Here is a 27066-nt window from a genome sequence, read left to right on the forward strand (position 1 = left end):
CTCCTCATCTGTGTTCATGAACTTTATAGAAATGTCCTTGGTTTTCTGTGCCTCATCAGTATTAGGGGCAGACTGAGTTTGAGGCTCCTCTGTTTTCAACACTTTCTTTTCCATTTTCCATCTCATCTGTCTCTTTCTTTCTCTTCCTCTCCTTCTTCATTACTAACATCATTGGCCCGCATGTACTTTCTCTCTCCTGCTTCTGGTCTCTTTCCATCTGACTGAAGGATGAACAACATATTGTTACTGAAATAGGCTCTAAATTCTTCCATGTTGTCATTGGTGAGAGATAAGAGCTGTATTCTCATTAACAACTCTTTGGTCAGTTGTTTCTATATTTTCTGCAGAGACCTTATCCAAAGTGTCACAGCAAGACAAAGAGACACAGCATATTCAGGTAGAGGTAACTTGTTCAAATCAAATACTTATCAGATACACTAATGTACATAGGAAATGAAATACCTTTGAGGTCTTCCTTTTAATGGTTGATCTTGGGCTAAAAAGGGCTCTGGTATTTTCTGGATGTCCCTAAGTTTTTCTGGATTAATTTTTCCTTCTTTCATAGGTATTCTCTTCTTGAGAGGTAGCTACACCATCCTTTTCTTCTTCTGAGAGAAGTAAAATTAATACAGCTTCACCATCCTCATTTTACTTGGCAGTTTGATCTCCCTGGGAATATGAGTTGGTATCCTCTGGGCAATCGAACTAAAGAACCCAAATCATGACCTGGGTATCCTGCAACCTGGCTGCAGGATCAGTTATAAAGAGCACTGCAGCTCTCTTACAGACAAACTTATTACAAACTTCATTTTTCTCATCTGCTGCTGTCAACCATAGAGGTCAAGAATAGAAATAGCAGAGTGTAGCCAGTAGAAAACTTAGTTTAGATACTGCAACTCTTTACCACTGAAGAAAAACATAATACTCTTTCTCAGATGGCTTCTCAAAAAGGATTATATGACATATTTTACTACAGTTCACAATCTATGTAGTTTTGTTCAAAGTGGCAGGGGTGTTATATTTCACTTTTGTCACCAACCCAAATATATTCAGGGTTTTTCTAACTCAAGCATATAAGATCTTTTACAGATTTAATTTGTTTTACCTAGAAAGAGGCAAAGTTAATGTTTCTTGGGAAGATTTTTGGTAACAGCATTCATGGTATCAAGCAAACACCATGCCCAAGATCCTATTTACTTCATCAATGAACTAACCTTTGGAGATGGGTATCATGATAACTTATTGCTTTATCTTTGTGCTAAAGAAGTTGAACCTGTATGCAAACAAGTGTATTTATGTGGTTGATTAGCAGGTTCAAGTACATCTTTACCTTTCAACGTCAAGTAAAAAAGATGTGTCCTCCAGTGTTGCCTCAATAAAGGCTCAAATAAATCATTTTTATATTATTTTAAATTTAAAGCTATTTGCCTATTGACTTATAGTTGAAGGACTATTTGGACAGATATAAAAACCTGTAAGTTACCTATCCTTTTCTTAAAAGTCTTTTAAGTATGGCCTATTTTCTTGCACTGAATGAAATCTGAGGCCAACATAATTTTCTCCTTTATAAATATCTTGACCTATTTTTCTGGCTCCCTCCCAAAATTTTATCTCTGAGGTCCAGCAACTTTACCAGACCCAGGCACACAGTGTCCTTTCAATGTTTAGATTCAAGTTGTCACTTATTTCAGAAAAGTTTATGCTGTAAACACTGGTTTTCTTTCATTAAGTTTGGACTTTTTGTTGGGTCTACGATTATGCGTATGATGGATCTACTTGGCCTGTCATCTACACCCATGGTCTTAAAACTGAGGAACATCTGAGGCTGCTCTAATGCTTAAGAGATATGTAGGCCTAGATAGTTTTAAGGCAATCTATTTCCAGGTCCTCAACTCTCATTTTTCCCAATACCGATCTTTCTGAGAGTGTACTGGCAGCTAAGACATCATGCGGCCTCTCTTCTCACTTCACAAAAGAAATGCATACCTCCTGGGATGTAAAAACCTCCAGGGTTCCAAAAACGGGGAAAAATTATAACAATGCTATCTATGAAACCTCCTTTAATCAAAGCACTATAGTAAGGCCTTGTTCTTTCCATGTCTCATACAGATTTTATTAAGAAATGGAGTACTTGGCCCATATTATTATATGATAAATTGAGTGTATTGTAGAATGAAGCAGTTCCACAATACACAGTGAGGACATTTTACTTACAGGGATTACCTCTTCTATACTCTTATTAGTGTTAAAGACGTATCTCTCTGGAGATTTCAGTGAGCGCAAAGCAAAGAAACACTGAAGGCAGCAGTACCTTATTGTATCCAGGCAACACATGGTAAGGCTCTGTGCCTTATCTACTTAATCTATATTAGAATTAGAATTCAGCCATGTGATGGTTGTCATGGAGGCATATATTAACATATTTATTTGAGATGAAAAATCAAGTGGGACTTTTACTGACAGAAGGATGTCTGATTTAAAAGATAAGTTTGAAAATAAATACCAGCTTTGTCAATTAGATTAAATGGCAACTATTTTCCCTAAATTGAGTGATCTACATTTATAGCTTCAAGGTTTTGATAAAAATATATTTGAGGTATAAATTAAGAAAAACCATTGTCAGCCAGAAGCGGTGGCTCACGCCTGTAATCCCAGCACTTTGGGAGGCTGAGGCGGGCAGATCACCTGAGGTCAGGAGTTTGGGACCAGCCTGGACAACATGGTGAAACCCCTTCTCTAGTAAAAATACAAAAAATTAGCTGGGAATGGTGGAGGATGCCTATAATCCTAGCTACTTGGGAGTCTGAGGCAGGAGGATCACTTTAACCAGAGAGGTGGAAGTTGCAGTGTGCCAAGATTGTGCCACTGCACTCCAGCCTGGGCAACAAGAGAGAAACTTTGTCTCAAAAAAAAAAAAAAAAGAAAAAGAAAAACCATTGTCTAAAAATTGTACATTGCCAAGTACACAATGGAATTAATAATATTTTAAACAACCCTTTCTAAGTATGTTAGGTTAAACAGGGTGCCCCTAAGTAAAAGAACAGTAAGTGTAACACTCATTTGATAAGTCTTAGTTAAGCCTTTTTGATAAATTTTTCCAAACTGAGAAAGTGATAGCACATCCCCCTCCAAGTTAAGTGATTTCCAGTCCTTTGCTTTCTACAAATGATGGCGTAATTGAATTGTCAGTAGAAACATTATTAAATAATCTGTAGATCACATTATGATTTCTGGCATGTAACTCAGCAGGATGAGCAAAGTTAATAGGTGATGCAGTGTTTCTGTCATATTGTAAACACTGACATTTTAAAGCTCAGGTGTTATGTCACTCTTTTAAATGTATATTTGACTTTGCTCACCTCTCTCATGTCTAATTTCCATGACCTCACTGTTTTTCCTGTATCATCTTTTTCTCTTGTACTCCTTCCAATGTTGTTTTCATTTGACAGTTTCATTTTCTTCAATTTCTTTCCCGAGCTCTGCTTCTAAATGCATAATTTTAGATTTTATAATTAAACTATAATTACTAACATAACATTTTAACTTTTCCCATTTTGTGTATGATGAGGTAAGAATCCACTTTCCATCTTTTTCATATGGACACTCTATTGCCTCAGCACCATATACTGAAAGCTGTACGCGCACCCTTTCCCCCAATGATCTTCAACACCTGTTTTGTCATGAATCATGCTTCCACATATAGGTGGATCTGTTTGTAAATTTTCTATTATTTTCATCTGCCAATTTATATATCCTCATACCATATGCTGGCTTAACTACTATGGTTTTATATTGTCATTATATAAAGGCAGCAAAAGCACTTCCTTGATAGGAGGAAAAACACCTTCTTTAGGAATCTGTATGTGATTTTGGGATGATTGCTCTTCCATTTAAGTTCAGAATTACAATGTCAAGTATCATCCAAATAATAATATTAATAGTAATCATACAATCTCAAAATCTGTTACGGATTTGATTCTATGTGCAATGAGAGAGAATTAACATCTTTGCAACATTAAATCTTCTAATCCATTAATGTCTTTCAATAAAAGTTTGTAACTTCTCAATAAAGGACTTAGACATAACTTGTTAAATTTCTACAAAAGTTATTTGTAGTATGTTGCTATGTAAATTATCTTTTAAAAATTACATTTCTGTAGTAACTTTACTGTGGAAAAATCTTGCAGATACCATCTTAACCAACTGATCAAGGTTAACATGACCAGTAACAAGTCATATTGTTACTGAAACACCAGAGGTTTGATCTAGGTCCTACTGTTGCACTGCACAGAAAGCTAATGACTGAGACGATGAGTGTTGCCAAGGAAGAAGGCTTTAATCAGGTGCTGTAGCCGAGGAGATGGGAGCTCAGTCTAAAATCCATCTCCCTGACTGACTAAAACTAGGGGCTTACATACCAGGGAAGAAATGTAACAATGTGTGAGAAAATAGGAACTCTGGAGAGGCAAGGAGGCAATCATGATGAATGAGGTGTGTGGCATTTCTTTGTTTGGATGTGGTGATCTGGTGAGATTCAGTTCTTTGATACTTATTTTGAGACGCCTGAAGGTCATTTCCTGAGAAAGGAACTCAGATAAAATAAATATAAGTTTCCAGCTTTAAGACCAGAATGGTCAATTTCTGTTTATCCAAAAAACTATCTATGGGATAATTGGGTGGGTTTCAATATTGATAACATTTACTGCCTGACATGATGTGATATAATAATGAGAAAACACCAAACTCAAATTGATATCCTTTCTACAAAAGACTTGACCACTATTCTTCAAAAGTATCAAATCCCTGAAAGACAAGAAAAGATCAAGAAACTGCCTTAAATTGGTTAAGAGATATGGCTATTGAATGCAATGTGGTATCCTGGGTTAGATCCTGCAATGAAAAGAAAGTATCAGTAGAAAAACTGGAAAAATCAAAATAAAAGCTGTAGTTTAGTTAATATTAGTATATAAATGTTAATTTCTTTGTTTTGATAAATATACTACGGCTATGTAGGATGTTAATTATTTCAAAATAAAGTGGTTTTTAAATTTTCTGTTTTGTTGTTGCTGCTCGTCTATAGAAACGCAATTGGGTTCCCTATATTGACTTTACATTTAAAAACTTTGCTCAACTCTCTAATTTTAAGAATTTAGCTGTTGAGTCCTAGGAGCTTTCTATATAGACAATTAAGTCATTTGCCAGTAATGACAGTGTTTTTCTCCTTTTCCATTCCTACATCTTTTCTTGTAGTTGTCCCCCACCCCTCACCCCCGACCCTGACTTACTCTGCTGGCTAGGATCTCTGACACAATATTGAACAGAAATGGTGATACTGGGCAGCTTTGTCTTTTAAGAGTTAGATTATATCTGTTGATGCCCAGAACTAATTTTAATTTCACTGAATAATCTGGGGAAGATTACTTGCTTTTGCTTTGAACATTTCTACTACAGAGATAAGAATACTATTTTTTAAAGTTTCAAATACTGAAAATGTTTATCCAGAAAGTATAAAAGAATGTATAATACAAAGACAAAGAAATAACATGAAGACAAAAAAGAGATGCAATATAGTATTATGTTATTAAAACAAAATAAAAGTTATCGCATTAACCTGTCCAAAATTTGCTATCCCCTTCACAGTGTGGGAGCTGTCACTGGGAAGTGGTTGCCCAGTCAAAATTTTCCCTTTCCAAGCCTTTCCAACCTTGTATCACATGTGGCCTTGTGAGTAGTTCTCCCCAATAGAATGTCAGTGAGAATGACTGAATGCCAACTTCCAGGTTAAGGTTCCTCAGAAGCAGCAGGTAAGGTATGTTCATGCTCTTTCCCCAGCTGCTAGAGGACTCCAAGGCCCACATTATGGAAGGTCACCAAATGATCAAGAATGCCTTCAATGCACTGCTTCATTAGCAATAAATGCACTTTAACTGGATTTAAGCTGTTATACAATTTGGGTACATTTATCATAATAGCTGGCTTTCCCTAATACAAGAAAAATGGTATTTTTGAGGGGGATGCTGACATTAAAAAAACTAAAACATATGGTGACTGCTTAGCAGCCAAACAGCAGGAGATGAAGAAACTGAGAAAAGGATAGAAAGGTACTTATGTCACACAGTCATAAAACACTTACTAAAAATACTGCTTGCCAAAACTAATCTTTGGTGATTGAAGTGAAAAAGTGGTTGCCTCCAGAGGTTTAAAGTAGGCAATTAACTAGAAATGGACATCCATCTTGGGCAATGGAATGTCTGATATCATATTTTGGGTAGTAGTTACACGGATGTACATAATTGTCAAAACTCGCTGAACTCAACACAAGAGCTGTGAGTTTACTGTATGTAAGTTATAGCTCAATTTTTAAAAATGCCTGATACAACTTCAAAAGCAGAACAAGTGTCTACCAAGCCCATGTCTATGGAGAAAAGAGATGAACAATATTAGAATAACAAAGTACGGCTAGGCGCAGTCGCTCACATCTGTAATCCCAGCACTTTGGGAGGCCGAGGCGAGTGGATCACAAAGTCAGGAGTTCGAGACTAGCCTGGCCAATATGGTGAAACCCCATCTCTACTAAAAATACAAAAATTAGCCAGGTGTGGTGGCGGGTGCCTGTAGTTCCAGCTACTGGGGAGGCTGAGACAGGAGAATCACTTGAACCCGGAAGGCAGAGGTTGCAGTGAGCCAAGATTGTGCCACTGCACTCCAGCCTGAGCGACAGAGTGGAAAAAAAAAAAACAACAAAGTACTACTTGTTGCACTTATCAAAGATTATAAATAAGAAATGTGCACAGGCAAGCACTGACAGATTTGAGGGCAGAAATGAATGGAAATAGAAAATTCAGAAATTTGGGGAGCTCCTAGGATTATAAGCGCTGACTGCTTCTGGAATTCACATGGTAAAAAAGAAGACTGAAAAAAACTGGCCCATTATATTTTCTCAGGCAAACAGAGGGACTCAGCCTTGTTGTAAATCAAGTTAAGTAGGTTAATTTTCCGATGGCCATACAAGAGTCTCCGGTAAGTTGAGAGAGAAGAGAATAAAAATAAGGAAACAAAGAAATATATTAGACTTGGGAATTTTTGGTGTGCTTATTGACTAGAGTGACCATAACACACGTTGTCTAAACTGGGGTAGTTTTGAGAGTAGAAGAGAGTATTATTACTTAATGTGCCAAGACAAGAGATTTCAGCCAAGGCTGCCTTGCCAGCCTGATCCACACAGTCACTCCAATGCTAGCACATGTTATTAACTACAAGATAGGTCAAAAGCCATCTCAGTTTTGGAGGAATGGCATTGCCAAAACCCCCACAAGTGATACCTATAAGCCTTTGACTGTTTGACCCTTAAAACAATGCTCAAGCTCCCTGAATTGCAAGAACAGAAAGAAGGAAACAAAGGCTATATAGTCTCCACAAAGGGCATGTTCCCCAATGTCCACATATATATGACCTTGGAGGAAAATGGGCAAGGAAGAACCTTCCAGAAGGCAGAATCAGGTCCTGAGAACAATAAACAAAGAAGTTCCTCCCAGACAGCAGGATCAGAAGCTAATGAAGGAACATTTCCCACCCTAGCTAAAGATTCTTCAATATGCTTCCTGCCATCCATTATTTTTGTCACTGTCAGTATTCCTAATCCTAGATGTTCCCTTAGTTTTAGCAGATTAAACGCAAACTTATAATGTGCTAACTGGCCTAATGCAGTAAATTACAGACATTGCACGTAAAGTGATGGTGAAAATAAACCCGAAGGGTCTTTTACAAAGATCACTGAACTGATGGCCAGGAGGCTCTTATTTCATCCAACCTTCACTATTAATTGTGTGATCCTGGATAAATCATGACTTCTCAGGACTTCAGTTCTTTCATTTGCGAAATGAATAAGAGGATGCCTTCCAGTTTTTTAATTCTAACTTAAAATTCTTGACCTCACTGAGCCAAAAAAAAGTACAGAAATTCTCTACAAAATATCCATAATAGACTAGTTGGTCCAGTTTTTACAGCAAAAGCAATTCAGCATAATTCTAAGAAGTTACATTGGCAAGAAAAAATTCTGGCACTCTTATTTCTGATTTGTCTATTTTATTTGGGTCTCAGTACAATAAGGAATAAAATGTAACCTTTTTTCAGTGGGAAAAGACACTTACTTTCTATTTCATGAAGTTTTAGAAGCTAATCCAAAGAGAGGGGACGGAACTCCACCCACTTCAAAATGTCAATACTTTTATAATATTTACACACTAGAATTTAGAACATCTGAAAAATCAAAATGCAATTTGGAATAGACTTTTAATCTAAAAGTACCATAATAACATTTATTAGTTACATAGTCAATAATAGTCATTGAATCCTAAAAATAATATTTTTTCTAGTAATTAAAATCTGAAAAATATGCCTGCTAAATTTCAACTTTTGATGTCTCCTCTAACTTTCAGAAGAAAATAACATTCAGGATTCTGTCTTCTTCACTGACGAAAGGGAAGACAAAAACTAATACTCTACATTGAAACTTTGTTATTTATCATGATCCAGTGGTACACTTGTTTATAAATATAAATATAAGGGCCAAACATTCAAAGAGAATAGGACCCAAACTTTGTCACTTCAAATCACAACGTTTGGACAAAAAAAAAAAAAGCAAACATTCTGTAAACCCTGCTATCAATTTGAGTACTGATATTTAAAAGTCTTATTTGTTCTTATTCAAAGCACTTTTTTTTTGACATTTGTTTTTCCTGCTGCTCTAAGATCAGACCAGACATTCAGTTAACTCTACCCTCCACTGTCCCCGAGTCCTGGTCTAGATTCTCTGTAGTTCCAATTTTTTCAGAGAACAAACCCCTCATCTCATGGAGTTGGGGAACATTGCTGTCCAGCTGGAGTGAGGTGAAGACCTGGGAGTTCAGCTGGTCCTTTTACAGACTTTCAGCTGATCATCTGTTTTTAGCACCATGCCTCCCTTCCTCCTTCAACCTCCTGATATCACTGTCATCTCCTCTGCAGGTGCTTTGGTTTTGCCCTTCTGGTACTAAGTTACTGTATCATATGCTTTCTGTTTCAGATTTTATGGTTTAAGGTAACTGATGAGATCTACCTCTGACAAAAATTGAGTTGGAATTTTTGTTTCTATTTCCTTTGTTTTATGCTAAGATTTTAATAGAAGAAAGCAGGTGGTGGCCAGGCACAGTGGCTTATGCCTGCAATCCCAGCACTTTGGGAGGCCAAGGTGGGCAGATCACAAGATCGGCAAATCAAGACTGTGTCTGAAATTGGTGGGTTCTTGGTCTCACTGACTTCAAGATGAAGCCATGGACCCTCGCAGTGAGTGTTACAGTTCTTACAGGTCGTGTGTCCGGAGTTTGTTCCTTCTGATGTTCAGACGTGTTCGGACTTCCTTCTGGTGGGTTCGTGGTCTGGCTGGTTTCAGGAGTGAAGCTGCAGACCTTTGCAGTGAGTGTTACAGCTCTTAAGGCGGTGTGTCTGGAGTTGTTCATTCCTCCTGGTGGGTTCGTGGTCTCGCTGGCCTCAGAAGTGAAGCTGCAGATCTTCGTGGTGATTGTTACAGCTCATAAAGGCAGTGTGGACCCAAAGAGTGAGCAGCAGCAAGATTTATTGCAAAGAGTGAAAGAACAAAGCTTTCACAAACAAAGTACGGAAGGGGATGCGAGCGGGTTGCCGCTGCTGGCTGGGGTAGCCTGCTTTTATTCCCTTATCTGGCCTCACCCACATCCTGATGATTGGTCCATTTTACAGAGAGCTGACTGATCCATTTTGACAGGGTGCTGATTGGTGTGTTTACAATCCCTGAGCTAGACACAGAGTGCTGATTGGTGCATTTACAATCCTCCAGCTAGACATAAAAGTTCTCCAAGTCCCCACCAGATTAGCTAGACACAGAGCACTGATTGGTGCATTTACAAACCTTTAGCTAGACACAGAGTGCTAATTGGTGCATTTACAAACCCCAAGCTAGACACAGAGTGCTGATTGGTGCATTTACAATCCTCCAGCTAGACATAAAAGTTCTCCAAGTCCCCAACTGACTCAGGAGCCCAGCTGGCTTTGCCTAGTGGATCCCTCGCCAAGGCCGCAGGCAGAGCTGTGGCCAGTCCCGCGCCCACACTCCTCAGCCCTTGGGCAGTTGATGGGAGCAGGTGCCGCAGAGCAGGGGGCGGTGCCCGTAGGGGAGGCTCAGGCCTGGCGGGAGCCCATTTGGTTGGGGGGAGGTGGGGGGGGAGTGCGGGGCTCAGGCATGGCGGATTGCAGGTCCCGAGCCCTGCCCGGTGGGAAGGTGGCTGAGACCCGGCAAGAATTCAAGCACGGCGTGGGCGGGCTGGCAGTGTTGGGGGACCCAGTGCACCCTCCGCAGCTGTTGGCCCAGGTGCTAAGCCCCTCACTGCCCATGGCCAACACTCCTGGGCTCACCTGGAACTCACACTGGCCTGCGAGTGCAGTGCGCAGCCCTGGTTCCCACCCGCGCATCTCCCTCCACATCTCCCCACAAGCAGAGGGAGCCAGCTCTGGCCTCAGCCAGCCCAGAGAGGGGCTCCCACAGTGCAGCAGTGGGCTGAAGGGCTCCTCAAGCGTGGCCAGAGTGGACGCCATGGCCTGAGGAGGTGCCGAGAGCAAGCGAGGGCTGCTGGCACATTGTCACCTCTCAAGACCCTCCTGACCAACATGGTGAAACCCCACCTCTACTAAAATACACACACACACACAAATTAGCCGGGCATGGTGGTGAGTGCCTGTAGTCCCAGTTACTCAGGAGGCTGAGGCAGGGGAAAAGCTTGAATCCAGGAGGTGGAGGTCGTAGTAAGCCGAGATCATGCCACTGCACTCCAGCCTGGTGACAGAGAGAAACTCAGTCAAAAAAAAAAAAGCAAATGGTTCTTTCCTAAAACCAGAAACTGCCATCTGAATGATTTCACATACCATTTTTAATGGTTTGAAGTCAGGACAGTTTTGTTTTGCTAAGCACACATTCCCATTTTTCTTCTGGTTCCTTTGGAGAAAGCCTCTCCTACTCTGTGAGACCCTCACGGGGCTTGCAGTCACTGGGCTATGCCCCTCTACTGGAGCACTGGGAAAACATACCAAGGCTGGCCCACCCGTTTACCCCATTCCCAGGCCACAGTGACACATGAGGTCAAAGACAGTCAATCCACATCTTCTCTGAGGCAGGTAGGTAGACATTTGGTGTGACAGGTTCTCTTTCTGTTGAGATTGCTAAATTGGATGGACAACCATCTTGAGCTGCTAGTGGTCATCTTACTGACCATGCCTGTCTGAAAAATGACAAATAATGAAACCAGCAGAGGAAAAGGAGTCCAAATGAGATCATTTGAGTTTTTGGCTGAAACCATGCCTGAAGCCAGATGCACCTCTGGAAACCATAGTTACAGAAACAATTAAGTTTCCTTTATTTTCATAAACTGGTTTGAGCTGGCTTTCTTTCATTTGCAACTGAAGCAGTCCTGATGAACACATCATTGAATCTAAATGTTCCAATTACTAATACTTGAACAACAGAAATAACACTTTTTTTTTGCCCCAAATTAAATACCCTAACTTCTTTTATTCCAATAAAATTGCAAATCAGAAATAACGTTTGCATGTGTCCCTTTCACCATTTAGGTCAAATACTTTGACTTTAGTTGAATATTCACGTCTTCAAGGTAGCAGTATCTTTGAGAATGAAGTGTATGTATACTCTATAGTACGAAAAACCCAATAGCCACTAACCTACTGAACAGTTTTCTTCCAGGTACGTCAAACATTCTTGCCAATTCTTTACACCTTCTCTATCAGAGCTCTCAGATTTTTAATAAAGATCAAGTTGTGTAATTATTTTATGTAAAGTCTATGTGGAAAAATGAAATAATATATCTCAAAATATTTGTTCCCTTGGGAGGAAACGTATAATTTAAATTCAAAGAATTATTCAGTCTCAATCTCTGACCCAGAGACTGGGGACCAGGATAATTTTAATCTAAAGATTTATAAGGAGAAGGTAGAGGGTAATAACGTGCTCCCAAGGAGACAAGTAGGAAGGCTTAGAAGTCAGTGTTCCTTGGACACTCTCCCTGGAGTAACTTCCTTCATTATTACCTACAGGCCATTGTGCTCAGCAACCCAACAGGCAATATCTAAGCTTCTGGGTTTCAAGTTCTTTGGGTCTTCAGTTAGCTTCAAGTGCATATAGGGGCCAGGCAGGTAATCTAAAAGAGTGAGCAGGGTAACATTTTTAAAGTATTACAGTTGTATGCATTAAAAAAAAACTTATTAAAATTCTAGTCTCTCTCTTTTTATTTTTTCACACAACAATTCTACCTACTATCCCTGGTTTTTCCATGGTTTCATAATGCTATCTTAAATAATAGTTTTTGGCACTGGTACTCCTTGTATACATTTAAATTACATAGGAATAAGAGCTAATAATAACAATAGTTCAGTTTATTGAGCATATAGTATGTGCCAGGCAATGTACTAAGTGCTTTACATATGTTAACTTATTTTGTCCTTACTGCAATCCTATAATAACCTTACAGGATTGTGCCACTATCCCATTGCATAGATGAGAGCACTGAGGCAGTGGGTAATCAGCTTACCCAAGATCACATAGCAAATAAGTTGTGAAGTTGAATGCAGCACTCTGCCTCAAGGAACCCTGCCCTTAACCATTACTCTGCACTCTACAAAGAAATATGCCATCGGTTATGGGTTGAATTATGACCCCAAAATGATATGTTGAAGTCCTAACCCCCAGTACCTGTGAATATGACCTTATTTGGAAATAGGGTCTCTGCAGATATAATCAGGTTAAAATGAGTTCATACCATATTAGGGTCTTTGCAGATATAATCAGGTTAAAATGAGTTCATACCAGGTTAGGGTGTGCCCTAATCCAATGTACTGGTATCCTCACAAGAGGAGGAAAATTTGGATGTAGACAGACACAGAGGGAAGACACTCATAAGATGGAATCAGATTGGCATCATGCTACCACAAGGCAAGGAATGCCTGGGGCTACCAGAAGCCAGAAGAGGCAAGGCAGAATCCTCCCCATGAGCCTCTGAGGGAACATGGTCCTGCCAGCACCTTGACTTTAGATTTCTAGCCTTTAGAACTATAAGAGAATAAATTTCTGTTATTTAAAGCCACCCAGTTTGTAGTACTTGCTTATGTAGTCCTAGAAAATTAATACCATCTCTCACTTATATTGAAATATGTCATCCAATCAATTTGCTATTTCCAATTTTAACACAGATGGTGGTATAAGTAACATTTAAACCTTCCTCTAAATTCTGTTCAAAGAAAAACAACAGCCAGGGGTGTTATAGGTTACAACCTATAATGTAAAAGCACAGCCTCCCATCTCATAGAGGCAGCTTCTACTTAGCTCTAGCTGGTTACTGCCACATGCAAGAGCAGGACCAAAGTTGCCAGTTTCCAAGAGAATGTGGAAATACGGATTTGTGCATTAAATTATTTAACAACAAATTATATCAGTTACTAGTTAAAATAATACTTGTTAACAAGCAATTTATGCTTGAAAAACAAAAGAGCCAGGCATCATGACTTGCACCTGTAATTCCAGTAACTCAGGAGGCTGAGGTGGGAGGGTCGCTTGAGCCTAGCAGTTCAAGGCTACTGTGAGTTATGATAAGGCCACTGTACTTCATCTTGGGTGACAGAGTGAGACCCTGTCTGTAAAATTAATAATAATTAAAATAAAAAACATTACGCAGGCTATGCAGGCTACAGAAAACACATTTATGAACCAAACTTGTCAAGAGGTCCAGATTTTTGCAATCTCTGTTGTATGTTTTGTTTTCCATGTCTACTGCCCCTTACACTTCACTTGACCTGGCCCCAATTGCAGCTACCCATCTACCAGATATAGAAAGCAGGCACAATGTGGGCACTGGGAGCCACACTGAAATCAGCGCTTGAGGCCAGGCGCGGTGGCTCACGCCTGTAATCCCAACGCTTTGGGAGACCGAGGTGGGTGGATCACGAGGTCAGGAGATCGAGACCATCCTGGCTAACACGGTGAAACCCTGTCTCTACTAAAAATACAAAAAATTAGCCGGGTGTGGTGGCGGGTGCCTGTAGTCCCAGCTACTCGGGAGGCTGAGGCAAGAGAATGGCGTGAATCCGGGAGGCGGAGCTTGCAGTGAGCCAAGATCACACCACTATACTCCAGCCTGGGCGACAGAGTGAGACTCCATCTCAAAAAAAGAAAAAGAAAAAAAAAAAAAAGAAATCAGCACTTGAGGACTGGGGAACCCTCTTTGGGATGTACCGAGTTGGCAGATGCAGAAGAGTTGCACGCACTCAGGAATCCAAGCCCAAATGGGTGCACTCTCCTTGATCCGTATCTGTGTATCTGAAGCGTAATCCTGCTCCTCTACTCGTTAGTTGGTGTCCCATGTAGAAAAGACTTAGAGCTTTAACTGGGTAAAGGTTTTGTGTAAGGCTAGGAAAATGACTTTAACATTTCTCAGGCTCACTGTCACTTCATTCACAGCACTATCCTTACAATTTATTGATTTCCCCAAACTTCTTACGTCTTGTATACATATATTTGAAGCATTTGTAAGTTGATATTAATAGCTCATAACTGTCTTTCAGTACTCACCATATTGTAACCTATAAAACTTGTTCAGAAACTTGCAAACATTTTTGAAAAGCAGTTTTGTAAAAACAGTTTTACGAAACGTCTTTATTCCTCAGGTGTGTTCTAAAACTTCAAAAATGTAAGAAAAATTGTTCTGAGAATGTTAATATCAACTCTAATCCAATAAGCCATATCGCTAGTTAGTAGTCTCATTGGCTACAAACATTTCTTCAGTGTCTATCAGAGTTCAGACCTATTTGCTATGGTATAGAAACTAATGATTGCTTCTGGCAAGTGAAAACAGGTACTTGATATGTTGCCAGGACATATCTACTACACTGAGGTATTAAATGCACAGTGAGACAGCTTGGAATACCACAGTGTTTGGAACTTACAAATCTGACCAACATTACTTTTAGTAAGTTTGTAGAGCAATGCTAGGAAGTAAAATACCATAAAATATGTCCAAATCATCTCACTTAATCTTTATTGTTGTTATTGTTGTGTTTTGCTTGAATTAAACATCTCTGAAAGTTCTATTGGTTTTCATACCTATGAAATCATTTGGAAACTCCCTAGCTTATTATTCTCACCACAACACCAAATGGTTGGTAAAGCAGGTTTTATCTCCATATTACAGATGAGGAAACTCAAGCTCAGTGGTGTTAAATAACTTGTTCAAGGTTGTTAGTGACAGAGGTTGTCTCAGTCCATTTAGTGTTGCTATAAATACGTCAGGCTGGGTGATTTATAAAGAAAAAAAGCCTTCTTTGGCTCATGGTTCTGCAGGCTGTACAGAAGGCATATAGTTCCAGCATCCATTTGGCTTCTGGTGAGGGCCTCAGGCTGTTTCCACTAATGGCTGGAGGCAAAAGGGAGAGCTGCATGTGCAGAGATCACATAGCAAGAGAGGAAGCAAGAGGGGAGGAGGTGCCACGCTCTTTTTAACAGCTCTTGGTGGAAACGAACAGAGCAAGGAGGGTGCCAAGACATTCATGAGGGATCTGCGCCCATAACTCAAACACCTCCCATTAGGTCTCACCTCAAACATGGGGATCAAATTTTAACATGAGATTTGGAGAGTGTATTAGTCTGTTCTCACACTGCTATAAAGAAATACCAGAGACTGGTTAATTTATAAAGAAAAAAGGTTGAATTGATTCACAGTTCCATGTAGCTGGAGAGGCCTCAGGAAACTTACAATCATGGCAAAAGGAAGCAGGCACGTCTTACATGGTGGCAGGCAAGAGAAAGCATGAGGAGAGAGCCCCTTATAAAACCATCAGATCTTGTGAGAACTCACTCACTATCATGAGAACAGCATGGGGGAACTGCCCCATGATCCAATCACCTCCCACCGGGTCTCTCCTTAGACATGTGGAAATTACGAGTATTACAATTCAAGATGAGATTTGGGTGGGGACACAGCCAAACCATATCAGAGGGGACAAACATCCAAACTATAGAAGAGGTGAAGCCGGTACTCAAACCTCCTAATTCTGAGTTCACTGATCTTACCTCACAAATAAAAGCCATGAAGATTTCTAAGACCAGGATGATGAGACAGTCAGACAGCCAGACCTGTAATCAAATCCAGTTTCTATTGCCAACTCGACTTATGACTTCGGTTTTTTTAAACCTTTAAAGCCCAATTTGCTCATTTGCAAAATGGAGTTAAAGTGGAAAAATACATGTAAAGAACATGGCACAAAGTGGGCACTTGATAAATGTTACCCCCTTTCTCTTCCCTCTCTACTACAGAATCCCTCAAATCTAAACAAACCATCCACTTTCTGGTTAAGCATTTGGGTGATTAGCAGAAATCTAAATAGCTATTAGAAATGTAACTCAGCCGGGCATGGTGGCTAATGCCTGTAATCCCAGCACTTTGAGAGGCCAAGGCAGGCAGATCACCTGAGGTCAGGAGTTCAAGACCAGCCTGGCCAAGATGGTGAAACCCCGTCTCTACTAAAAATACAAAAATTAGCCAGGCATGGTGGCAGGTGCCTGTAATCCCAGCTACTCAAGAGGCTGAGGCAGGAGAATCGCTTGAACCTGGGAGGCGGAGGTTACAATGAGCTGAGATCACACCATCACACTCCAGCCTAGGGGACGAGCAAGACTTCGTCTCAAAAAAAAAATGTAATTCATAGGATGTGGAGATATTGATAAAACAACAATAAATGTATTGTCATGGACGAAGACCATGGTAGAAACTGTTGTCACATGTGTACTATTAAAGAATTGCCAAAAAAGTCATTGTTTTTAAATATTTTATGATGTTGAGCTTTTTTTTAAAAGGAGGCAGGTCACGTCAAACCTTTATGCTTTGAACTTATTCTCTGCTCTCTAATTAATGTGGTTCATTGCCTCCGAACATAAAAAAATTTTAAACACATCAAAGAGATATGAAATGTTTCTCACCTGTGGTGAGACTTGGGACTCCTCAGTGTGTGTACCTTAGCAGCTATCGTGTTCCTCTTGGACCAGAAGCAAAAGAACCACCAAGATCCTTTGTGTGTCTGTGCCACAAAAGAAATTCTGACTCCTTTACAACTCCTCTCTGCTGGCCCAGTTATCCCTTTGGATGAGCCTAGGGCAGGGGTGCTAATGAATTGACACCAGCAGGGGATGGGCCCAAATGGAGGGTGAGGGGCTGCATTCCTTGCCAAAGAGAAGCATAAATTCAGAGTAAGAACAGGTGCTGTAGTCAGGAGACATGCTTGGGTCTAACATCAGAAAATTATGCAATTATCAAATTTAATGCTAAAAATATTAAAATGCATAACATGATTTAGTACATTTCTTCAAATTTCAACTTAATGCTAGGGAACCGTGTGCTAATAACTACTTTATACATGTGATTCTGGCTCTTGGCACAATCATACAGGACTGGGGTTGTGTTATTGCATATGTGGGAGGTTATTAAATGCTTTATAATGATTATGTTAAAGGTCATATTCCTCATACACAAAACTTCACTTACTATTATGAGTTAGACGGGTACATGAGTAGACAATGGTCTCCTTCCATTAAATGCAAACCGGCTGAAATTACTATTTAAGTTGCCAGGCTGAATGAGTAAAGAGATCAAATTAATGAGGGTGAAACTGTATAATCAGTTTATAAAACAGATCATGCTGAGGTCAAGGCTGACATCACCAGCTCCCACACATCTAACTACACTTAAAAAGGTGGCTCTTCTCTTTATTACCACGACCACTGCTCTAATTCAAGCTGTTTCTTATTTCTCTTCCATTCACATGAAGCTGACAAATCATTTATCTTGGCAAACACCAATTCGATCATGTCACCTGTCTCAGAAACCTCTATAGTCTTCCCAGTGCTTGAGGGACAGAGGCTCAACTCCTCAGGAGGGCATTCATGGTTCTCCTAAATTTGGCCCATTCTTCTAATTCAAGGATTTTCAACCCTGGATGATATCAGAACCACGAGGGGAGCTTTAAAAAACAAACAGGTTTATGTTCCATGCCCCTGAAACTCTATTTACTAGTTCTGGGCTAAGATCTAGGGACTTAATATCTTTAAAAATATCTATGGATGACTCTTATCTACTGCCAGGGTTGAACCAGTGGTCTAATTCCCTGCCCCGCACCCCCATTGTTTCAGCCAACATGAATTAACCACTCTGCTCCGCTCAGTAATGCTTTGTTTGCTTGTGTTGCCAGTCCTCTATTCATGTTGTTAATCCAACCTGGAATATCATTTCCTCTCTAGCTCTTTTTTTTTTTTTTAGATGGAGTTTCTCTCTTGTTGCCCAGGCTGGAGTGCAATGGCACAATCAGCTCACTGCAACCTCTGCCTCCCAGATTCAAGCGATTCTCCTGTCTCAGCCTCCCGAGTAGCTGGGATTACAGGTGCACGCCACCATGCCTAGCTAATTTGTGTATTTTTAGTAGAGATGGGGTTTCATCATATTGGTCAGGCTGGTCTCAAACTCCTGACCTCAGGTGATCTGCCTGCCTTGGCCTCCCAAAGTGCTGGGATTACAGGCGTGAGCCACCATGCCCGGCCCAGCTCTAGCACTATTCTTCTAAAGCTAAGTGAAATCCCACCAGTATCCTTACAACCATGGGGATATGATATTCCATTCTGATAATCCAAAAGGCATTTTTTATGTTTATGAAGCATTTTATGGCAATTAATAATATATTGTTTTCAATGTGAATGTTTAATATTTTGCTCCCTATATTTCAGACTTCCCAGGGAAGCAAACTTTATTTATTTATTTATTTATTTATTTTGAGATGGAGTCTCACTCTGTTGCCAGGCTGGAGTGCAGTGGCACGATCTTGGCTCAGTGCAACCTCTGCCTCCCAGGTTCAAGTGATTCTCACGCCTCAGCCTCCTGAGTAGCTGGGACTACAGGCATGCACCACCACACCCGGCTAATTTTTTGTATTTTTAGTAGAGACGGGGTTTCACCATGTTAGCCAGGATGGTCTCGATCTCCTGATCTCATGATCTACCCACCTCGGCCTCCCAAAGTGCTGGGATTAGAGGCATGAGCCACTGCTCCCGGCCTGAAGGCAAACTATAACATCTTTTGTTCCCACTTCCTAGCCCTTAGCATTGACCACAGTATTAAGCATAAGGTAGACACTCATGTGCTCAATACTTATGACTGAATAAATTAAATTCTCTGAAATTTATGAAGTGTTTTTTCTTACAGCATGACAACCTCAATCGTCAACCTTGAGGGTTGTTTATGTGCATACTGACGTGTTTCTCACTAGAAGCATCATTATGCCTATGTAAATGATAATCCCTTGTCCACAAAAACTGATGTGATGTCAAATACAGGGGTGATACCTGTAAATGTGTTTTTCTCCCTATAGATAGAAGTATTTTCCATGTTTATATATTCAATTCCCATAAGTTTGTATAGCATCCAAAAGGAGGAATTAGTGAAACAGTCCCTGATCTTTCAATACCTGACTTAAAAACAACCCACCCATGTGAAAGGATAGAGAAAACCCCATTTACCATCCTAATCAACTGTGGGAAAGATCAGAAGAGCAAGTGTCCCTTTGCCCTCAATTTAGGTGACATGAGACTATCAGCAACCTACAGGTAAAAGTCTCTCCTGTAAATACTGAAAACCAAGAAGCTTCTGATGGGAGAGTATCCAATGCTGTCAGAGGTCCAGCTCAGACTCTCCTACTGTTCAACCTGCCCAGAAACTTTCTGTCCTATTTCTAGAGCATGGGAGATATATCTCCATATCCAGAGCTACAATCTCTCCACAAAACAGCATTGTACACCGTGGCTGCCCATAGTGAAAGTGGTGCTGGTACCAGTGAGTTAAATAGTCTTGGGAGGGCTGGCTGAGAACCTAACCACTATTTATAACATTGTTTTTGTGGAAAAATACATTCTGCATTCCAAACAACAGAACTAGACATGAACTTTTGGAATACAGTGCATTTCTTGGGTCAGGAACTGACTGTATCTTGTTAACTGCACTAAGGTCAGTGTTTTCCTAGGAGAAGATGGCAACCAGGAGTGCAGAACAAAAATGGTTGCCAAGAATATGGAACATATGCATTTATAAGGATGAAAGACAAAGGAAATGATGAGAGAAAAAGCCAGCACACTCTTAATTTATTACATAAATATTTACTAAGCACTATTAAAGGCTATGGTGAAAGCTGTAGGAAACAAAAATCAGACAAGATCTTGGATTTTATAGTCCTTACAATCTAGGGTGGGAGATAAGACAAACATAAACACAAACAATAAAGCTGCACGGTAAAATATGCCACAACAGTGATACAAACAAAACATTAGATGACACTGGCAGAGAGAGAAAGAGCTAGTGCTTCTAGCTGGAGTAATCAGAGAACGTGTCATAGAAAGGCTTGCACAGGGTTTCAACGTGCAGAGGAAATAGTGTCAGGGCAGCAGGGGACATCACAGGCAGGAAAACCAGTACAAGTCAAGACAGATGCATGAAGAACAATGAGAGTTCAGAGAATAGGAAAAGCCCAGTTGGCTCAAGTGGGGTACATTTTCAGGATCTTCGTGGGAGGCTTTGAATGCTAGGCAAACGAACATGGATTCCATCCAAGAGGGAGTTGGAAGCCATTAAAGCGTTTTAAAATTACTAAAAGTGGTTCTATATGCAGGTTTATCTAACAATGAACACAGGACAGGGGAAGAGAGAATGAATACAGAAAGATTATTAGGAGATCACTATAAGAGTTGAGGGTGATTAAGATGACCTTTCAAAGATTTTTTACACAAACAGTTAATAAACATTTAAGGTTCAAGTGCTAGTTAATTAACAAAATATTTCTTTAAATAAGAACATATAAATAACTTAGAAAAGTTGTATAAAGCCTTAAAAAACTATGTATATATATTAGCTACAACGCAAAAGCATTGTTTGGCACTTAGGACTTAACGACTAGACTTGATACAAATACAAGGATGATTTTAAGGTGTTAGTCTCACTTAGACAAATAACACCATGAGTTTAAAACTGAACATTTTATTTTATTTTATTTTATTTTTGACATGGAGTCTCGCTCTGTTGCCCAGGCTGGACTGCAGTAGCGTGATCTCAGCTCACTGCAACCTGGGCCTCCAGGGATGAAGCAATTCTCCTGTCTCAGCCTCCCAAGTAGCTGGGACTACAGGCGCCTGCCACCATGCCCAACTAATTTTTGTAGTTTTAGTAGAGAAGAGGTTTCACCTTGTTGTCAGGCTGGTCTCGAAATCCTGATCTCAGGTGATCCACCCATCTCGGCCTCCCAAAGTGCTGGCATTACAGGCATGAGTCACCATGCCTGGCCAGAACATTTTATTTTTATAAGCATGTGAAATTTAATAAGAAATCATCTTTCCACTATTTCCCAAGACCAGTGATTCAATATACAAGGTGACTAGAAGATATGCTGAGAAATTTGAGAGTTGAGATGTCCAAGTTAGTAAACTTAATTCTTTGCATTTTAAATAAATCTTAAGCTGGTACCAAGCTAGATGTGAGCAGACTTACCTGAAGTGATTTGACGTAGCAAATGTCTTCTAACTTTAACACTTCAGTACTGGATGGGAAATGGCATTCATTTTTATCTGAAAACAAATGTAGTGGAAATAACAAAATTATAAAGAATTTCTAGGTACCTTATAGGAGCCAATTAGATGACTGCACCTGAAAGACCATAAAAGAGTTCTACGAAGTTCTGTAAAATTTACAGTTCTTATACCACGTATAATTTAAGAACCTAAAATAAAAATCTCAAGCTGTGCTCAAAGACTTCTAAAATAGGAGATATATTGTCTTCACATATTTTTATGTCAACCTGCTAAAAATTCTAGAAAATATGTTATTAGATATTTAAGCCTGATTTAAACTGAATTATTTAAAATTTAGCTGGCATTTGTGCCCTACTCAGTATCATGGGGAACAGGGAGCTATGAAACTGAATAAGAGACAGTTTTTGTTCTTAAGAAATACAAACCGCAATAACAGGCAAACATAAAAAACTCTGTATCAAGGCGATGTAGTAAGTGCTACAAGTGACACAAGGTGCTACGGGATTTTGGAGCACGATAATTACTACAGGGAAAATGTGGGAAGGCTCTGCCTTATGGACTGAATACAAAGAGAAAGAGAGAAATGGGGAGGGAGACCGATAAGGACTAGGATTTGGGGCTGAGATTATACTGTAAGAGGTTGAATGCTAGATTCAGTACATGGGGCTTTATTTTATACATAAAGAGGCACCAAGGGTGTTTGGCAGAAAACACATTCAAATTTGTATTTTAAAAGATGGCTCTGGTTTTCAAGTGTAAGTTACCATGAGAAAATTCAAAAAGCAGTGAGATCTATTTTGTTACTACGGTAGTCAAGATGAGAAGAAATCAGAGTAACTGCAATAAAAGTAAAAAGTTTAAAATTCTCTGAAATATACTTGAAAGTGAGAAGCAGAATAACAGCCTAAACAATTATGCAAGACTGAGACGTGAAACCATCACCAACATTCAGTGATATGGTTACAAACATAGGATTCTTAGGCCACAATAGACCTTTCTTTCCAATCAGAATCATGCATTGTTTACATGAACCATGAACTTAAGAAATCAATCAATCCGATGACTTGCGTCATTTCTGATATCCTGTCCTAGAATTTCGTATCTCCAACCTATAATAAAAATCTTATACAAATTTTCTCTAAGGAAGTATCATTTCAGAATCATCTGTGTAGTCTTGTTTGCTGCACTAAGTCAATAGAATAGTTTGCACATCTCCTAAAAGGTTTATTTATTTTAGAAGAGGCCTTCCACAAAATACTGATATCTATCAATGAAGTCACGAAAGAAGAGCAAAAGAAGAGAGCGCCCTGTCCTGCCTTTTCAAGGCAGAAGAACTGAGAAGAACTTAGCAATCACTAGTGACCTTTGGAATACGTTTCAGAAAGGCAATAAAAGTAAACAAAGACTTCCAATTTAAGGAGAAAAAGTGGAATTAACCAATAAATTTTAGTCTTCTAAGAAGTCTGGTATACGTTGAAAGTGAAGCTGAATCTTTAACAAGGTTTTTGTCATTGGTGCTGTTTTTTTTCATTTTTAATTCTAGTAACAGGAAGAAATATAAGGGAGAGTGCTAAATAATGGAACAAATTCAAGAGAAGATGGGAACAAGAACTTTAGTGCAGTTAGTCATGTTAAAGAGAAGAAACAGTTGTTTCTCTATGGTTAGAAATAGAGGAAAGGATGGGTGATGAATACAAACATTTGTGTGTAAGGGAGTAAAGTTGAGGGAATTCAGACCCAATGGCAAGACCATCTATTGAGACAGAGGGAAAGGGAGGAGGAGAGAAGAAGGGAGAAAAAGAGATGAAGAGAAAGTATATGAATGGAAAAAATATTTGAATTTAAGAGTTTTAAGAGAAAAAAATTGCCAGAGAAGAAGAAAACAGAAAAGAGGGGCTTTTAGTATTTAAGATATTGGAACAATTCTGGTTGGCATAACTGAGACAGTTAAAACACTATGAGTTCTGAGTATCAGAAACTCAAAATATGAATTTGGAGAAACAGATTATAGTCACATAGTGTGGGTTGACATTACTTTCAAGCCTGGTGGTGACATCATTGAAGAATTTGGAGCAGTGTCCTGGAAGTCAACCAGTAACAGGAATTAGAAAAGGGAGACGGTAGTGAAAGAGTTATAAGAAAAGGAACTAAGGAACAAAGGTGGCATGCTGAGCCTTGAATTGATACCTAAGTTGTAGGTGACAAAACACCAACCTCTCTCCCTCTTTCTGACACATCTGTTTCGGCAAAAGACTGGCCACATGTGTCAACAGTCTCTGACTCTCAGAACTTGCTTGTCCAAATGCAAATTCATTGTCCAGTCATCTACATAGTAAACACTACAGGGCAAGTTAAGTCAATCCAATTTGAAGGGGTAGGAAGACTAGATGCAAAGCTAGGTGTACTCTTTTACCTAGTTTCTCTATAAACAAAACTGACATTTTCGTTCTTATCTTAAGTCTACTTCTTAAAGAGTTCAGAGGTAAGAATAAAAAAGTGATATAATTAATTGGTCCCTTCAAACTCCACCAACAGGGATGTAAAGTAAATAAATAGAAAGTAGTATGAAGAAAACTATATGGGGGCTGGGTTGAGGGGAGAACTCGCCAGCTACAGTGGTTTTGAATTTCTAGACACATTCAAGGACTTAATACTGAGACCCAGTTCAGTTGATGAATGCCACTAGAGGTGGGGAGATTTCTAATTTAGGAGTTGATACCTCTAACAGATATAGCAGCATTCAGATTTTTTACTTCTTTTGAGTCATTTTTATGCTGTATTTTTCAAGGGAGAGTACTAAATAATGGAACAAATTCAAGAGAAGATGGAACAAGAACGTTAGTGCAGTTAGTCATGTCAAAGAGGAGAAACGGTTGTTTCAAGGAATCTGTTTATTTCATTAAACTGTCGAATGTATTGACATAAAATTGTTCATCATATTTTCTTATCCCTTATATAGTTCCTGGATCTCTATTAATGTTTCCTGTTTATTCTTATATTGTTAATTTGAACTTTCTTTTTTTTTCTTAGTAGGGGTTTATCAGTTTTGTTAATCTTTTCAAAGAAACAACTTTTGGTTTTGTGGTTTTGTTGATTTTTTTCTACTTTACAGTACTCTTCCAGATTTTTTTTTTTTACTGATATTCTGCCTACTTATTCTAGCAATTGAAAGAAAAGTGAGAAAGAGAAGTGTTGAGAAAACTAACTGTAATAGCTTTATCTATTTCTCTTTTCTGTTCTGTCCATTATTGCTTCAAGTATTTTAAGGCTCTGTTAGTATCAGGCTTACAGACATTTAAAATTATGTCTCTTTAATTAATTGATTCTTACATCATTATGAAATATTTCTCAATACTGCTAGTATTATCTCATGTTTTGAAGTTTATTTTATTGGCTAGTAATATAGCTCCCTCCAGTTTTCTTAATGATTAGTATCTGCATGGTATCTCTTTGGATTCTTTTACTTTTTTTTATTTTTTTATTTTTTATTTTATTATACTTTAAGTTTTAGGGTACATGTGCACATTGTGCAGGTTAGTTACATATGTATACATGTGCCACGCTAGTGCGCTGCACCCACTAACTCGTCATCTAGCATTAGGTATATCTCCCAATGCTATCCCTCCCCCCTACTCCCACCACACAACAGTCCCCAGAGTGTGATATTCCCCTTCCTGTGTCCATGTGATCTCATTGTTCAATTCTCACCTATGAGTGAGAATATGCGGTGTTTGGTTTTTTGTTCTTGTGACAGTTTACTGAGAATGATGATTTCCAATTTCATCCATGTCCCTACAGAGGACGTGAACTCAACATTTTTTATGGCTGCATAGTATTCCATGGTGTATATGTGCCACATTTTCTTAATCCAGTCTACCATTGTTGGACATTTGGGTTGGTTCCAAGTCTTTGCTATTGTGAATAATGCCACAATAAACATACGTGTGCACGTGTCTTTATAGCAGCATGATTTATAGTCCTTTGGGTATATACCCAGTAATGGGATGGCTGGGTCAAATGGTATTTCTAGTTCTAGATCCCTGAGGAATCGCCACACTGACTTCCACAATGGTTGAACTAGTTTACAGTCCCACCAACAGTGTAAAAGTGTTCCTATTTCTCCACATCCTCTCCAGCACCTGTTGTTTCCTGACTTTTTAATGATTGCCATTCTAACTGGTGTGAGATGGTATCTCATTGTGGTTTTGATTTGCATTTCTCTAATGGCCAGTGATGATGAGCATTTTTTACACCTTATACAAAAATCAATTCAAGATGGATTAAAGACTTAAACATTAGACCTAAAACCATAAAAACCCTGGAAGAAAACCTAGGCATTACCATTCAGGACATAGGCATGGGCAAGGACTTCATGTCTAAAACACCAAAAGCAATGGCAACAAAAGACAAAGTTGACAAATGGGACCTAATTAAACTAAACAGCTTCTGCACAGCAAAAGAAACTACCATCAGAGTGAACAGACAACCTACAAAATGGGAGAAAATTTTCGCAACCTACTCATCTGACAAAGGGCTAATATCCAGAATCTACAATGAACTCAAACAAATTTACAAGAAAAAAAGAACAACCCCATCAAAAAGTGGGCGAAGGACATGAACAGACACTTCTCAAAAGAAGACATCTATGCAGCCAAAAAACACATGATTCTTTTACTTTTAACCGCTTTGTATATATTTGAAGGGAATATTTTGTAGACAGTATAGTTAGGTCTTGCTACTTTATCCAGCCTGATGATTGCTGTCTGTAGAATATTTAGATCATTTAAACTTAATGTAATTATTTATATGGTTGGATCTGAATGAATTATCTTGTTATTTCCTATTTGTCCCAATCTGTTCTTGTTCCCTTTTCCCTTTTTTTCCTGCCATATTTGAAATTGAATACTCTTTAGTTTTCCATTTTATCTCCACTACTGGCCTATTATAAATATACTTGTATCTTTGTAGCTTTAGTGATTGTGCTCGTGTTTAAAATATGCACATTTAACCTGCCACAACATAACTTCAAATATTATACCACTTCACATACAAAATATAAAAACTTTGTAATAAAATTTATCTATTTCCTCCTTCCTGTCTTTTGTGCTACTGTCATCATAATCTAACTACTGTAGGACTGTTATACTAGAGAAGCTACATGCAGGTCCTCTGGTTGACAGTCCCAGATAAAACTAGGTTTTGGGTTATCTTTGCCAAAGTGACAGAAATGTGATTACAGCTGTCTTTTATCCTCCAGACCGCACCGAGCTCATTCTTGAGTTGAAGGCCACCAAGTGAACTCAGGTGATGCTACATGAAAAAGAATAACCACCAGCTGAACCTGCCCTTTTCTCTGGCCCACAAATTGTGAGGTACAATAA

At 39.1% G+C, this 27066-nt stretch overlaps 1 protein-coding gene across 25 annotated transcripts in view; it reads right to left on the reverse strand.

Annotated features, from left to right (window-relative positions):
• Nucleotides 1-27066, reverse strand: part of ZNF438 (zinc finger protein 438) — a 186920-nt gene that overhangs the window by 75327 nt on the left and 84527 nt on the right. For 13 of the 25 annotated variants that reach the window (XM_054660929.2, XM_063781539.1, XM_003951616.6 and 10 more), the window contains one exon: nucleotides 21645-21721. The gene's annotated coding sequence lies outside the window, so the exon portion shown is untranslated. Of the gene's footprint in view, nucleotides 1-2214; nucleotides 2384-3359; nucleotides 3486-10719; nucleotides 10847-12111; nucleotides 12222-21644; nucleotides 21723-27066 lie in introns of those variants that run through there. The other 12 variants (XM_063781536.1, XM_054660928.2, XM_063781533.1 and 9 more) reach the window with 7 other exon arrangements.

Source organism: Pan troglodytes, chromosome 8 (assembly GCF_028858775.2).
Source record: "Pan troglodytes isolate AG18354 chromosome 8, NHGRI_mPanTro3-v2.0_pri, whole genome shotgun sequence".
In the NCBI taxonomy this organism is placed as follows: domain Eukaryota; kingdom Metazoa; phylum Chordata; class Mammalia; order Primates; family Hominidae; genus Pan; species Pan troglodytes.